The 13,493-nt window shown below is 36.2% G+C and overlaps 1 protein-coding gene across 2 annotated transcripts in view; it reads right to left on the bottom strand.

Annotated features, from left to right (window-relative positions):
* STARD3NL (STARD3 N-terminal like) overlaps positions 1–13,493 on the bottom strand; it is a 46,487-nt gene that overhangs the window by 20,971 nt on the left and 12,023 nt on the right. Inside the window, exon 1 of one of the 2 annotated variants that reach the window (XM_012804396.2) lies at positions 13,354–13,416. The exons of the other annotated variant lie outside the window; for it this stretch is intronic. The gene's annotated coding sequence lies outside the window, so the exon portion shown is untranslated. Of the gene's footprint in view, positions 1–13,353; positions 13,417–13,493 lie in introns of those variants that run through there. 2 annotated transcript variants of the gene reach the window in all.

Raw genomic sequence — 13,493 nt, 5'->3', positions numbered from 1 at the left:
GATAGAAAAGAGCATTTTCAAAGAGGTAAAACAGAACTTGGACACAGAGGTTTCTTTAAAGCAATATGGTCCTATTTACTCCAATTCACTGCTTAGGACTCCATCACTTCATATTTGACCCTGATTTTTCTCCCTTTCCAAACTCAGGTACAAAAGTCCCTTCTATACTTTTATACATTGTGGTGGTAAAGGCAGTGATATTTTTAAAGCAATTTGATTATATGAAATAGATATAAAACAGATGTCCAACCTTTTGGCTTCTCTGGGCCACAATTAAAGAAAAACTGTCTTGAGCCACACATTAAACATACAAACACTAAAAAGGAAAGCTGATGTCCAAAAAAAAAAGTCTGTCTTGTATAATTTTGGTGGTATGTACCACCAGAGATAAGCAAAAAGTCCTCCTAATAATAGTCCCTATTTATGTAGTGGCCCATTCAGAGAGTCTTCTAAAATCATTAAGCAGGTTCCAAGTTTACAATCACTAATATAAAAAATGTGCATATCCAAGGAATAAAACGTCTTTGGTTTTTTTTTATATTTTTAATTATAAAAGTAAAATAAAAGTGGGCAACATAAAACTAGTGGGATATCTGACATTGTATTTGAGAAACTAAGAAACCATTATCTGGTTCAGTGGAAGTAGTTGCAATTCTCAGTGATTTCTCAAGGTGCTCATCAGATAATTTGGTTCTAATTTTACTCTTGATCTGAAATGGTTCTTCTTGAAAATGGTTGCTAACAAACGTAGGTGGTGTCAAAAAGCAATGACATGAATAAAGAGACACGATCAAATTTTTCTTTACATTGAATGTCAGTTTGCAGCTCTATACATTCCATTTGAAAATTGGCAGGTAATGAGCAGCGCCTGTGGCTCAATGGAGTAAGGTGCTGGTCCCATATACTGAAGGTGGTGGGTTCAAACCTGGCCCTAGCCAAAAAAAAAAAAAAAAAAAAAAAAAAGAAAGAAAATTGGCAAGTAACATAACTGAAAAAAGAAGTAGCATAAACAGTCATAAGTCATAAATGCATGCATCAAAATATTATTTTCCAGAAATCTTTAAATCTGTTATAAAATTCTTATACCAAATGAAGAGAAAGTCTGCATATTTTTCCCTGTTCACAGAACTGTGTTTAGCCAAGGTGTTGAAATGTGTCAAGTTGCTGCCTTAATTTGAGCTTGCCATTTCAATTTCATTTACAACCCTGTTATGGTTTGAAACATTGTATTGATACATTGGTTTTCACTTTGAAGACACATGTTTAAGTCACTAAATGAGCAGTTAAATCTACTAAAAATGCTAAATCTGTAATCCAGTTTTCACCATCAAATTCTGGCACAAAGTTGGTTTTTGATACCATAAATGACTTGGTAACATGTTACAAATCATAAAATCTTTTCAACATTTGGCCTCAAGTTAGTCACTTTGCTTCTGAAAAATAAATGGAGAACACTTAGAGAACTAAAAATAGATCTGCCATTTGATCCTACAATTCCTCTATTAGGTATATATCCAGAAGACCAAGAATCACACTACAACAAAGATATTTGTGCCAGAATGTTTATAGCCCAATTCATAATTGCTAGGTCATGGAAGAAGCCCAAGTGCCCATCGACCCACAAATGGATTGATAAATTGTGGTATATGTACACCATGGAATATTATGCAGCCCTAAAAAGGATGGAGTCTTTACCTCCTTCATGTTTATATGGATGGAACTGGAAAATATTCTTCTTAGCAAAGTATCTCAAGAATGGAAGAAAAAGTATCCAATGTACTCAGCCCTACTATGAAGCTAATTTATAACCCAAGAATATGGGGAAAGGGGAGAGGGAGAGGAGGGGAGGGGGGAAAATGGGTGGCGGGAGGGTGATTGGTGGGACCACACCTATGGTTCATCTTACAAGGGTACATGTGAAGGCTATGTTAACCAGTTTGATGAAAATATTTCAGATTGTATATAGAACCAGCACACTGTACCCCATGACTGCATCAATGTACATAGCTATGATTCAATAAAAAAAAAAAAAAAAAAGATAATCACCAGGTCAGCATTAACACTTTAAAGGAATTCCTGGAATTGGCAATGAGTCAATCTTTTGGCCCTTATGAAATTTAGCCTTGATGATGATCTGCATGACGTTATCCATTTTTAAAGCATTTCTGCATAAACATTCTTGATGTACTAGGCAATAATAATACTTCATCAGACATGACCTTTGGACAGCAACTGCATTGTCCTTTACTAACTTTACAAGTCCCTCTTTTACCCCCCATTGGCGGGCCACTATCAGTAACTATATCAGATATGTTAACAATGGACAAAGAAAACGGCTTTAACATATTTTGTACTGCTTCATATAAGGCTCTTTGGTTGTACCTTTTAATGGTATGAAAGAAGCCATTTCTTCAGTGACATTAGGCATGCTATCAATACCTCTAAGAAAAACGGCAAACTGAGCTGCATTTGTTGCATCAGTGCTGTCATCCATTACCATAGAATAAAATTTAAAATTAGCAGCTTTATTCTCCAAACTCCTTTTGATAGATTTTCCAATTTCTTCAATTCACCTGGCTATATTCGGGTGAGACAGATTCATGGTAGAAATAGCCAGGGCAAATTTTATCTGCCATGCTTTCCATACATTGCATAATATACTCACCATCAGTAAATGGTTTTGATTCTTTTACCATTATACATGCTACTACATAACTAGCTTTTATAATGGATTTCATTTGAGTTGTAATTTAAGAAAAAAATTTTGGTGTAAGCAGATTTTTTTTCAGTTCCACTATTTTGTACTTATGACACAATCCTGCATCCGCACTGCATTTAGCAGCATGTTTTTGCATATAAGGCTTTTTCAATTTACAGTCTTCAAAAACTTGCACGAATTCCCTACAAATTAAGCAGAGTAGCCTTATTATTTGCCTAGACAAAAATGTAGTCATCTGTCTACTTTTTACTGAACAATCTTCCTACATTTGAAATTCTTCTTTTTGGAAAATCTTCCTACATTTGAAATTTTTTCTGTTTCCTTTTGAGATGTAGAAGCTATGCTAGAACTAAAAAGAAAAAATAGATAAGGAAATATATTTACTTTTATTATGAAAATTAATTGACAGGAAAACAGCAAACTTTGGGCCCTTTCACATCTAGGCTGCTGATGGAGGGCTAGACAGAAGGCCAAGTGCAAAGTACTATGGGCGATGAGTGAAACATCACCGAGGTGGAGAAGTACCCGTAATAATAAAGTAAGAAGCTTATCTGACTTCTAAATAACATTAAACACCTAATTTGCAATGGTAGGTTCAAATAGTATTGATAATCACTTCCTTGCCAAGTTACCATGAGCACATGTAAAATGTGCAGGTGTCAATTTGACCATCCATGCTTGGAAGGTAACACTGGAGCCACACACCGAGTAAACTGAAGCTACACACGCACACAGATAGCAAGAGCGTCTGTGTGTTTAGTGTACATGACACTGTGACATGATGCTGTCCCCTACAAAGTTCATGCCTGAGAACTACACAATCAAGTTCCATTAAAAACATCACTAGAAAACCTCATAATGTTTTCAGTATGTTTACGATTTTGTGTTAGGCTGCATTCATAGCCCTTCTGGGCTACATGTGGCCTGTGGGTTGCAGGTTGGACATCCCTCCACTAACATGTTCATATCTCTTGATTTTATAACTCTAGATCTGAAATCTAATGAAAATTAATTACAGACCTTCAAGGCAAAAACTACTCTATGGCATCAGAGGTTAGTGATTATCTTCAAGAAAGAGGAAGCGAATAGTGATTAGAGGGCATCAGGGGACTTGATAAAGTTCTATCAGTTTACTACTCTCAATAGTGGTAACATGGCTGTGCTCACTCAATTGATAATTTATTGGTACAGAGAGTAATTTATGTGTTAAACTATTAAAAAGACTTTATTATAATATGTCTATACTAGTCTCAATTAGAAAGCCTAAATATTTAACAATAGGGGAATAATCAGATAAATCCTGGTATGGTCATTAAAATAAATGCTCATAAAGCACCTATTATGACTTAGAAAAATTCATAGGTTATAACAATAAATAAAAAATCTAATGTAAAATACAATACATATGCACAACTCTGTAAGATAGATCTCAACCAAATTCTTATAAAAATGTATCTATGAAATATTATCAGATTAGCAATGATTATCTCTGGCTGATGAGATTGTATTTTCCAGTCTCCTTTCGCCCTTTCCACATTTTTCTTATTTTGTACTTACTATCACAGGAGGGACTATATTCACATGTCATTTTGTTAGGGTCCCTGGCATTTGTCCCACTACTCTGTGCAGCTCTCTCCTTTCTTCCCACTGATCTAGGTGAGATTAGGTAACAGAGTCATGGTCATTTAACTGACTTCCTCAGTGTCATCAAATAAGCAAAGTCTCAGTAACAGTCTAGTTCAATGATTTGCAGTCAAGGTGCCCCTCGTGGGGTCTGCTAGGATGGCTACAACCACCATTTGCTGTGACACTCCCTTCCCTGGGCTCCTGACTGACCTATCCCTCTTTTGATGGGCAGAGCACCCCTCCCCTCCACATTAGTCCTGAACATGTGTTCTGTTGGCTTGTTCTTATTCCTTGGCCTGTGAGCCATCTGAGTCTTTAAGGACTGATTCATTATATGTTCATTTTATAGTTTAACTTTCTGAGGGCAGTATTATTTTAATTGTTACAAAAGTATCCCCCATTGTAGACCTGGTGATATGGGCAAATCTTGAAAGCAGGCCTGGTGATTCTGTATCTTTTGACTTTTCAGGAGAAGGTGGAAATCTTGAAAAATTCATTATTATATTAGCAATTAATACAGAATCCTTAGAAACACTGTCCAAGACTGCAGAACATGTCTGTAAGCCAACTCTGCTCTGTAGGCCTTTGGATAAGATGACTAACACCTTTCTAAATTAAATATTTCTAAGGTATGCTGTTCCCATACTCTTCCAGGAAAACAGACAGTGTCTTGGTTGCAGTCAGTAGTGCAAAGAAGGCTGGGTGGCTGGGTTGAGAGACTTGGTTTGGGTACCCCCAGGAGGTGCCCAGAGTCCCTCTCTTCACCTCCTACGAAGGTTTGGAGAGCCTGTGGGACTTGTTGTAAACGTCAGCAGTGCTGGCTACTGCCCCATGACAGCTGCTCTTTACTATCTGGGAAGCTGTCAATTCTGCGCTGAAACAAAAGGAACTGAAGTTTTGGCTCAGGTTTGCACCCACCATGGGGTGCATCCTAGATCTGATGAAAATCCATCTTTGTACTGCCCCCTGCACTGTGACTGTTGGATTTTAGCTTACTGGGCAGGTTATTACTGTGAGTAATATTTTTGAGGCTAATTTAATAACTTCCTGCATGTCTCCCACAACCTTAGAATTCCATGCTTCTCATTAAAATGTGATATTCTGCGTAGGGAAACAACAGTCTGGTCAGGTTAAAATGAACATTCAGTCGGCATGGCAGTTAAGGTGTGCAGTGAAGATACAGCCTATAAGGTGAGGCAAAGCCACCCTCAGCTGGGCGCTATAAACAGCTGCGGACAAACCATGTGCTTAGTCAGTAAGAAGGGCTGGATTCAAATTCTAATGAAGCTTTTTGGGAGGAGGATGTCTAGATATGTCCTGATAACTTTCAGGGGCATAATCAATTATAAAATTGCTCCTTGGGAACTTCTAGGATATTATTTAAACCCAATCTAAGTGATGGTTAGCTACAAAAAAATATTAACACGTTTTGTATACAATATGCAAGTGGCAATTCCAAAAGAGAATATGGACAGCCTGTATCAGTGGTTCTCAACCTTCTTAATACTGCGACTCTTTAATATAGTTCCTCATGTTGTGGTGATCCCCAACCATAAAATTATTTTCATTGCTACTTCATAACTGTAATTTTGCTACTTTTATGAATTGTAATGTAAATATCTGTTCTGCAGGATGTATTCAGGCGACCCCTGTGAAAGTTGAGAACCACTGGCCTATATCATCACTCCAGTATTTCTCCAATTTCTCTTTATGAACTTACACATAATCATCAATAATTTTCCTTAACTAGAATTATTAAGTGGACAACAGAAAACTGGCTCAAATCAAAGCAAAGCTGTATCACTGAACCTGACTTTGCAATGGTAATGCAACATTCATTTATTCTAAATCTGACTTGCAAGTATTTTGATATGATTAGCAATTCATACACAACAAAAGTCAGGGGAGGTACATAGTCCAGCTACAAGTTTTTAATGAGTGAACAAAACAAAAATTTACGAGGCATAAGTAAGCTCTGAAAATTCAGACACATATCCTTTTAACTCAGCAAGTATGGCTGAGAACAGAGATATAAAATATGTGACTCTTTAAAAACTAAGAAAAGGCAAATGCTAAGTAAATGACAGATTATAATCATAACAGGAGACTTTAATAGTTTACTTTTCTTACGTACTTGTACTTGATAGATTACTTGAATATTATAATTAAGTTTCTTAAGAAAGAGATGATTTTTAACCTACAGTCACAGACTATATGGTGTTTTGAGGAAATAAGTCATAAATATAAAATTCATCATAAAGCTAGACCATCAAAAAGTATCTAATTCAATAAATCTTGTCGAACTGTATAGTGAACAAGAAGTGCATAAAATAGAAATTTACAAGATAATATTTCCTAAAATAACTACTGAGATACAAATATTTAAAAAGTAAACCTATCAACCCTTATAAAGTAATGAAAGTAGTTTGGTGCCATAGCTCAGTGGCTAGGGCACTGGCCACATACACCAAGGCAAGTGGGTTCAAACCTGGCCCGGACCTGCTAAACAATGACAACTGAACAAAAAAATAGCCGGGCAATGTGGCAGGTACCTGTAGTCCCGCTACTCGGGAGGCTGAGGCAAGATAAACAGTTAAGCCCAAGAGTTTGAGGTTGCTGTGAGCTGTGACACCACAGCATTCTACCAAGGGTGACACAGTGAGACTTAGTCTCAAAAAATAATAATAATAATACAAAAATAAAAGTGAACACATTCAAAAGCTATCAAATTTGGGCTTATTATCCAATTCATTTATTTAACATACTTTAAGTACTTTTTATATTGAGAAAAAAATAATTAGGCACTTAAATAACATAAGGAAAGCTACAACTACCTAGGCAAAAACCATAAAAAAACGAATTATTTAAAAAATAAGTCAATTAGTAAATTCAAAAGGAGAATGATGAGAATGATTGCAAGCTGGGGTAGACAGAATGTGGTTCATTATACTAAAGTCTACTTTTGTACATGGATGAATATTTCTATAAACAAATTTAAAATATGTAAAGAAACTCAATAATTAGTCCTTTAAAGGGGCAGATATAAATCTAAGTTGGGGAGGGGAATATAAACAAAAGAATACAGTACCTCCATTTAGAAAAGGCAACTTTTAAAGTAATACTTTATACTACCATGTTTCCCCGAAAATAAGACCTACCCAAAAAATAAGTCCTGGCAGGATTTCTATGCATTTGTTAAATATAAGCCCTATCCCGATAATAAGACCTAGTGACATTTCAGAACAGAGACATTCCCTGAAACAAGCCCTAGTGTGTCTTCTTGAGAAAAGATAAACATAAGACAGTGTCTTATTTTCGTAGAAACATGGTAATTATATCTGAAAACCATGAAGAAAATAAATACTCTGGAAATACATAAATTACATTGAAAGTAGTAGCTAGCCTGAATAAAACAAATTATCCCCAAAAAGAAAACTGAAAAAGTTCAACAAGAATTACCTAATAAAAGGACAGGAGTCACATAGTTTTATAGGCATTTCACAATTTCAAATAAAAGATAAATAAAATCCTAGATACTGATCCAGAACATTAAAAAGGAAAGCTAGCTTATCATTAAATAAAGCTAGCAAAATACCAGCATATGACAAAGAATCTGTCACAACAAAAGAATAAAAGATAGCAACATACCACAAACAAAAGCATAAACTAGCCCCACATACTAGGTATTAATATAATACTGTTACATGTTACATAACATTGTATTACATTAAAAACGAGTACCTTCCTTACTCTAAGACAACTTTGTCAGGAGCAATGCTGAGAAATATTATGATATGTGGAAGACAAATTATGTCACTTAAACCTCAGAAAAGCTCCCACAAGTGAAGCCAACATATTAGACCTTATACCCAAAACATCACATAAATCAAAACTTGTATAAAAACTAAAAAAAATGGGAGAACAAACATTCCTGCTTATCCATTAAAGTGTTTCTCTGCAATGATTTTTAACTTGGAGGTGAGGGTAAATGCATAATCTCAAACTTTGCAGGACAACTTTCCATTTCTACATTTTCTTAAAATGTGTCTCTGGAAGCATCTTCTCCAGGTTTTGAAAGAGACAGAGAAACACGCCTGTGATAAAAGAAACAAAAGAAAGCGGAATAAGAACTAGAAACTGACAGTGGCCTCAGGACACAAGGAACCAGAAGCAAAGGAGAGAGGAGGGTGAGCCCAATATCCCGGAGCCACAGGTTGGAAATGTACGGCAACTTTTTATTTATCAGTGAAAGCCGAACATGTGAACCCTGACAGGAAATTTTTCTAATGGTAAGCATTAGTTCCATTTTTTTAAAAGCACCAAGTCTAGCTCTAAGTCAACAGCAGTAATGTTTTAGAAAATCAAATTAAATTTACATGATCAATTCAATGGCTTCCTGGGACCTTTGGGGAGAGCTCAAACAGTTCAGTCTTGCCTAATCTGAACATGTGGCCTACTTCTGCCTACTTCTGCAGAATCATTTCATCACGCTAAAAAACACAAGCAGTTTCCTAAAGCCATGACTTTCTCACAGACCACTGCTTTTATTTTTCACTCTAACTGAAGTGCTACTCTCCTTATCTCTGAGGTTCTAACTCATTTAATAAGCCTTAACTCAAAAGTCACTTCATCAGGGGAGCTTATACTTCCTCCCACTCTTCTACACCTCTCTGCCCCATCAGAAAGCAGTGCACACAGACCTCTATAATCACATCTATCACACTGCATTAAGATTACTTTTGCTGTCCTAGTTAAGAAGAAAGTATTTTTTTTTAACAAGTTAACTTAAAACTTTGTGATTCACCTATTTACTAATTCCTACATTCTGGGAAGAAACTAGACATACAGAAAAAAAGAAAGAAAGAGAGAAGGGGAGGAGAGAGGAAGGAGAGGAAGGGAAGAGTGAGGGGGGAGGAAGAAAGGGAGGAAGGAAGGGAGGGAGGGAGGAAGGGAGGGAGGGAGGGAGGGAGGGACAGGCAGGCTGGCTACTAAAACTGCATCAAAAACAAAACACTAAAAAATAAATTTCATAAAAGATAAGTCGTAAGATGTCAACACTGAAAGTACAAAACACTGCTGAGAGAAACTGAAGAAGCTGAAAATATATGTTAGGAGATACACCATGTTCCTGGATTGGACTAATTTATATCATTAAGATATCAATGCTCCCTAAATTGATCTACAGAGTTAATCCCAAATCCTAATCTCGCCAAATTTTTTTTCACTGAAACTGACAAGCCAATTCTAAAAGGTATATATAAATATTAAGAAATGATCCTATCCAAAGTAATCTTGGAAAAGTAGAATAAAATTGAAAGATGTATTCTACATAACTGTTTAAGACTTTCCATAAAGCTTCAGTAATCAAAACAGGATAGTCAACAGCAGTAACAATCAACAAATAAATCGCTGAGGCACAATGAACAACTCAGATGTACATATACAGTCATTTGACTTTTGAAAAATATCAGAGCAGCCTAATGATGAAAATGAAGTTTGTTTTCATGAAATGGTGTTGAAACAACCAAATATAAAAACTGGGGGAAAAAAACAAACAAACAAGAATTTCCAACCCTAACATATAGCATGAAGAAATAATTTTAAATGAACCACCAACCTGAACACAAAATTAGAAATACAAAGCTTTTAGAAAAATGTGCAGGGGAATTATTCCTTTTCCCAAAGATTTCTAAGAGAAGACACAAAAAAGATCCAACCATTAAAAAATCATTTTGTGATTTTGTGTAGGCTACCTTGAAAAAGCTCCCACTAGCTACTTTGGTATAACTTGCCATAAAAATGAACAATGATAATAATACTGGAATTTATGTTATATAACTTTAAAAATTCCACACATCTATGGCAATACATGCACTGGAAAAAACACACGTAGGGATGGGAAAAGTTATCCTTAGAGAAACTCTTTATCTGAAAAAATCAGATAAAAAACACAAAAGGAATAATACAATTAGAAAAATCAATAGTTTGCAGCAACCTCAATGTAGTGACTGATTCAGACAAGTATCATCAGTGATGCTAACGATAACTGAAAGGTTGCTGGAGAATATGATATCCGTAGCATCAAAATATTATCTCCCCGTAATTTAATAATTTCATTGGGGATGAAGGGCTTTGTGGAGTGACCTGACAGTCACCACCTGAAGCAAGTCATCAAACAGCGTCACCAACACTGAAGCAAGCTGCCACCCCATGTCTTCTGATGCGCTGCAGTAAGGACCATTTAATAAATGACACTAGTCGTGATACAGCCTTGACAAAAATGTTTAACCTGAATTAAGTCAAAAGAAAGCAGTCAGACAAACACAGTATAGGGGGCGTTCTATGAGGCAACTACCTTGAACTCTTTAGAGAAGTTAGTGTGGTGAAAACCAAAACAACAAAAAGGACAGTGATAATAAACAGTCTTCAAACTGAAAAGAGTATAAAAACAGACCATCAAATGAAATGCATCAGCTAGATTGAATCTTGAATTTTAAAAGAACTAACAAAAGAAAAAGCTGCAAAAGACAAGTGGGGAATTGACTGAGTTTAGTATTCTGATTACGTAGGAGAATGTCCTCAATTTGAAGTATGAGGGGTAATCATCACCACGTACATAACCTACTTCTGATTAGTTCAGAAAAATCACAAGGTCATATGGTCAGAGTTGTTTTTTTTCTTTTTAATGGGGCTGTTGTATCTATGCCTATCAATATACAGTAAATACAAACTTATACACAATAAAGATAAATAGTATATTTAAACATAAAATGTATAGTATACATATGCATATTTACCTACAGCAGATCCCCACTTTCTGCAATTTCAATTTCTATACTTTCAGTTACCTGTGATCAATTGTGGTAGGGTACAAAAATACTACATAGAAAATTCCTGAAATAATTATTCATAAGTTTTAAATTGTGTGCTGTTCTGAGGAGATTTAAGGTCCCACTAGCCTGCTCCATCTTTCCCAGAAAATGAATGATCTCTTTGTCCACCACATCCATGTTGTAAATGCTACCTATCTATTACTACACAGGAAAAAAATATAGTGTGTGTAGGAGTTTGGTAGTACCTGTAGTACCTGTGGTTTGAGACATCCACTTGTAGTCCTGGAATGTATCTCCATGGATAAGAGGGTACTTCAGTACAGCAAAGAAAATAAAGGTATACTTTCATTGTAAAAAAAAAAAAAAAAATCATGAATTTAACTTTGCTGTGTGTGTGCTACCTTTAAAAGCAAAGAGAAACCAGAATCATCCTCAAAAACCTCTTAAATCATTCTATAAAACAGAATGCACATGGATTTTGTACACATCCCTTTGCATAGTAACTCTTAACGTATGTAACACTTTGAAATACACAATAAGACTGAAAGGAAAGAAAACCCAGATAAGACTTCTGGACATCAAGTTACTGTGCCCTCACTATAACTACTATATTTACCTGGACATAAATGCGAATTGGATGAAGACTTTTAAGGTACTTTTGACTGTGGATAGAAGTAATTTTATTTGCATTCTGAGGCAACGACCCTTAAATACCTGAGAATGATCTTTTGCTTTTGCTGTTAAAAGACTTAAATGAAACAGTAGAGCCACCTCATGTAATGGTTTGGGTCCAAAGTTTCTCAGTTCTTCAGTGAAACTACACAAGATATAAAAACTAAGTTGCTCCTGCATTGTTCCCTACGTGAAAATTCCAACTTTCCCTAGGCACTTGGGGAAAGATATATCTTGTACAGTGTCACCTACCAAGTCTCAGGCACGCACCATGAGTTATTTCACTCAGGCAACTAACTGACTTACTAGATTGGTACCCACATTTCAACCACACTTCTTTCTGCTCCACCCCATTCTTTTCTTTAAGAATTTAGACAGCTCCACTCTGGAGTAACAGCTCTATCTATTATTTCCATCGCTTGGTGCTGGTTCTTTTCTGGGCTTCGTATCTCCCAGTGTTGTTTATATTTGCTGGGGATGTAATTAACACTTTTATCCATCCTGAGAAATCTGCTCACTCTTCACTGCTTCCTCTCCTGCCCTCTTCCCACACACACACTCAGGGCACCTATTAAAGCTCTGTTGCTTCTTGTGTTCTAACTTATTGAAGAATTTCTGTTACCAACAGCAAAGTACCTTTGTACACATAACAGAATTTAACCTTTCAACAATCTGCTTTGGACTCAGATTTACTTAGTAATTATCATCAATGACATACAAAAAGTAAAGGAGAAAAAATATATGTTAGGGTGCCTTTAAGTCACCTCTCTGATAGACACTAATTTATCTCCTAAACTCAAGGCTGTTCTTACAGCAATTTAATTTGTAAGTGACCTATTTCTCATAGCAGTCTTAAGCATTTTACTGAACTTTTATTTTTATTTGACATGTAATGCAGAGAAACATGAAGACTTAAAGATGATTAGGTAAATTTATATCAATGTTTTCATAATTTATGAAACAAACCTAACATATATATTGAGAAGCTAAATCTGGATATATACAAGATTTAAGATTCATACTTGACAGTGTCTGAAAATTCAAACTTTGCCAAAAGTATACCACATCTACTTCATTTGCTTCACGACTATTTCTGAGCATTAAAATTGTTATCAGGTTGTCCTTTGAGCCCTGGGGATACGATAATTAACATAACAAACAAAATATCTCCTACCTTTTTGAAGTTTACCTGCTATAGGAAAGGGATGGAAGATGAGGCAGTGCTGGGACACTATCATTTGAGACTGAGGGGTCAGGAGGATCTTTGAGAAGGTGGCATCTGAGCAAAGACTAGCGGGTGGAAAGGGAGAAATGCCAGGTGGCTGCCAGGGGTAAAGGCACTGCAGGTTAGGGAATAGCAAGGGCAAATGCTGGGGAGTGGACGGGGAACTGGTCATGGAGTCCTGCAACCAGGAGGCCAGGGAGGCTGGAGCCCAGAGAGAGAAGGTGACAGACAAGCTGCCAAAAGCTGCACCTGGGGTATGAGCCGCTGCAAAGACTTACTCTGAATGAGACAGGAAGGCACTGGAAGGTTTTCAGTAGAAGAGAAGAATAATCCAGCTATGTTTTATGGGGCTCCCTTTGCTGAGAGAAGCACAGAAATGGGGAGATCAGTTAGGAAACTACATCAAAAACTCAGGAGA

Source organism: Otolemur garnettii, unplaced genomic scaffold, assembly GCF_000181295.1.
Source record: "Otolemur garnettii isolate 467f Iridium unplaced genomic scaffold, OtoGar3 scaffold00028, whole genome shotgun sequence".
Lineage (NCBI taxonomy): Eukaryota > Metazoa > Chordata > Mammalia > Primates > Galagidae > Otolemur > Otolemur garnettii.
Note: the sequence above shows the minus strand (reverse complement) of the source record. Positions and strands in the feature narration are given on the sequence as shown.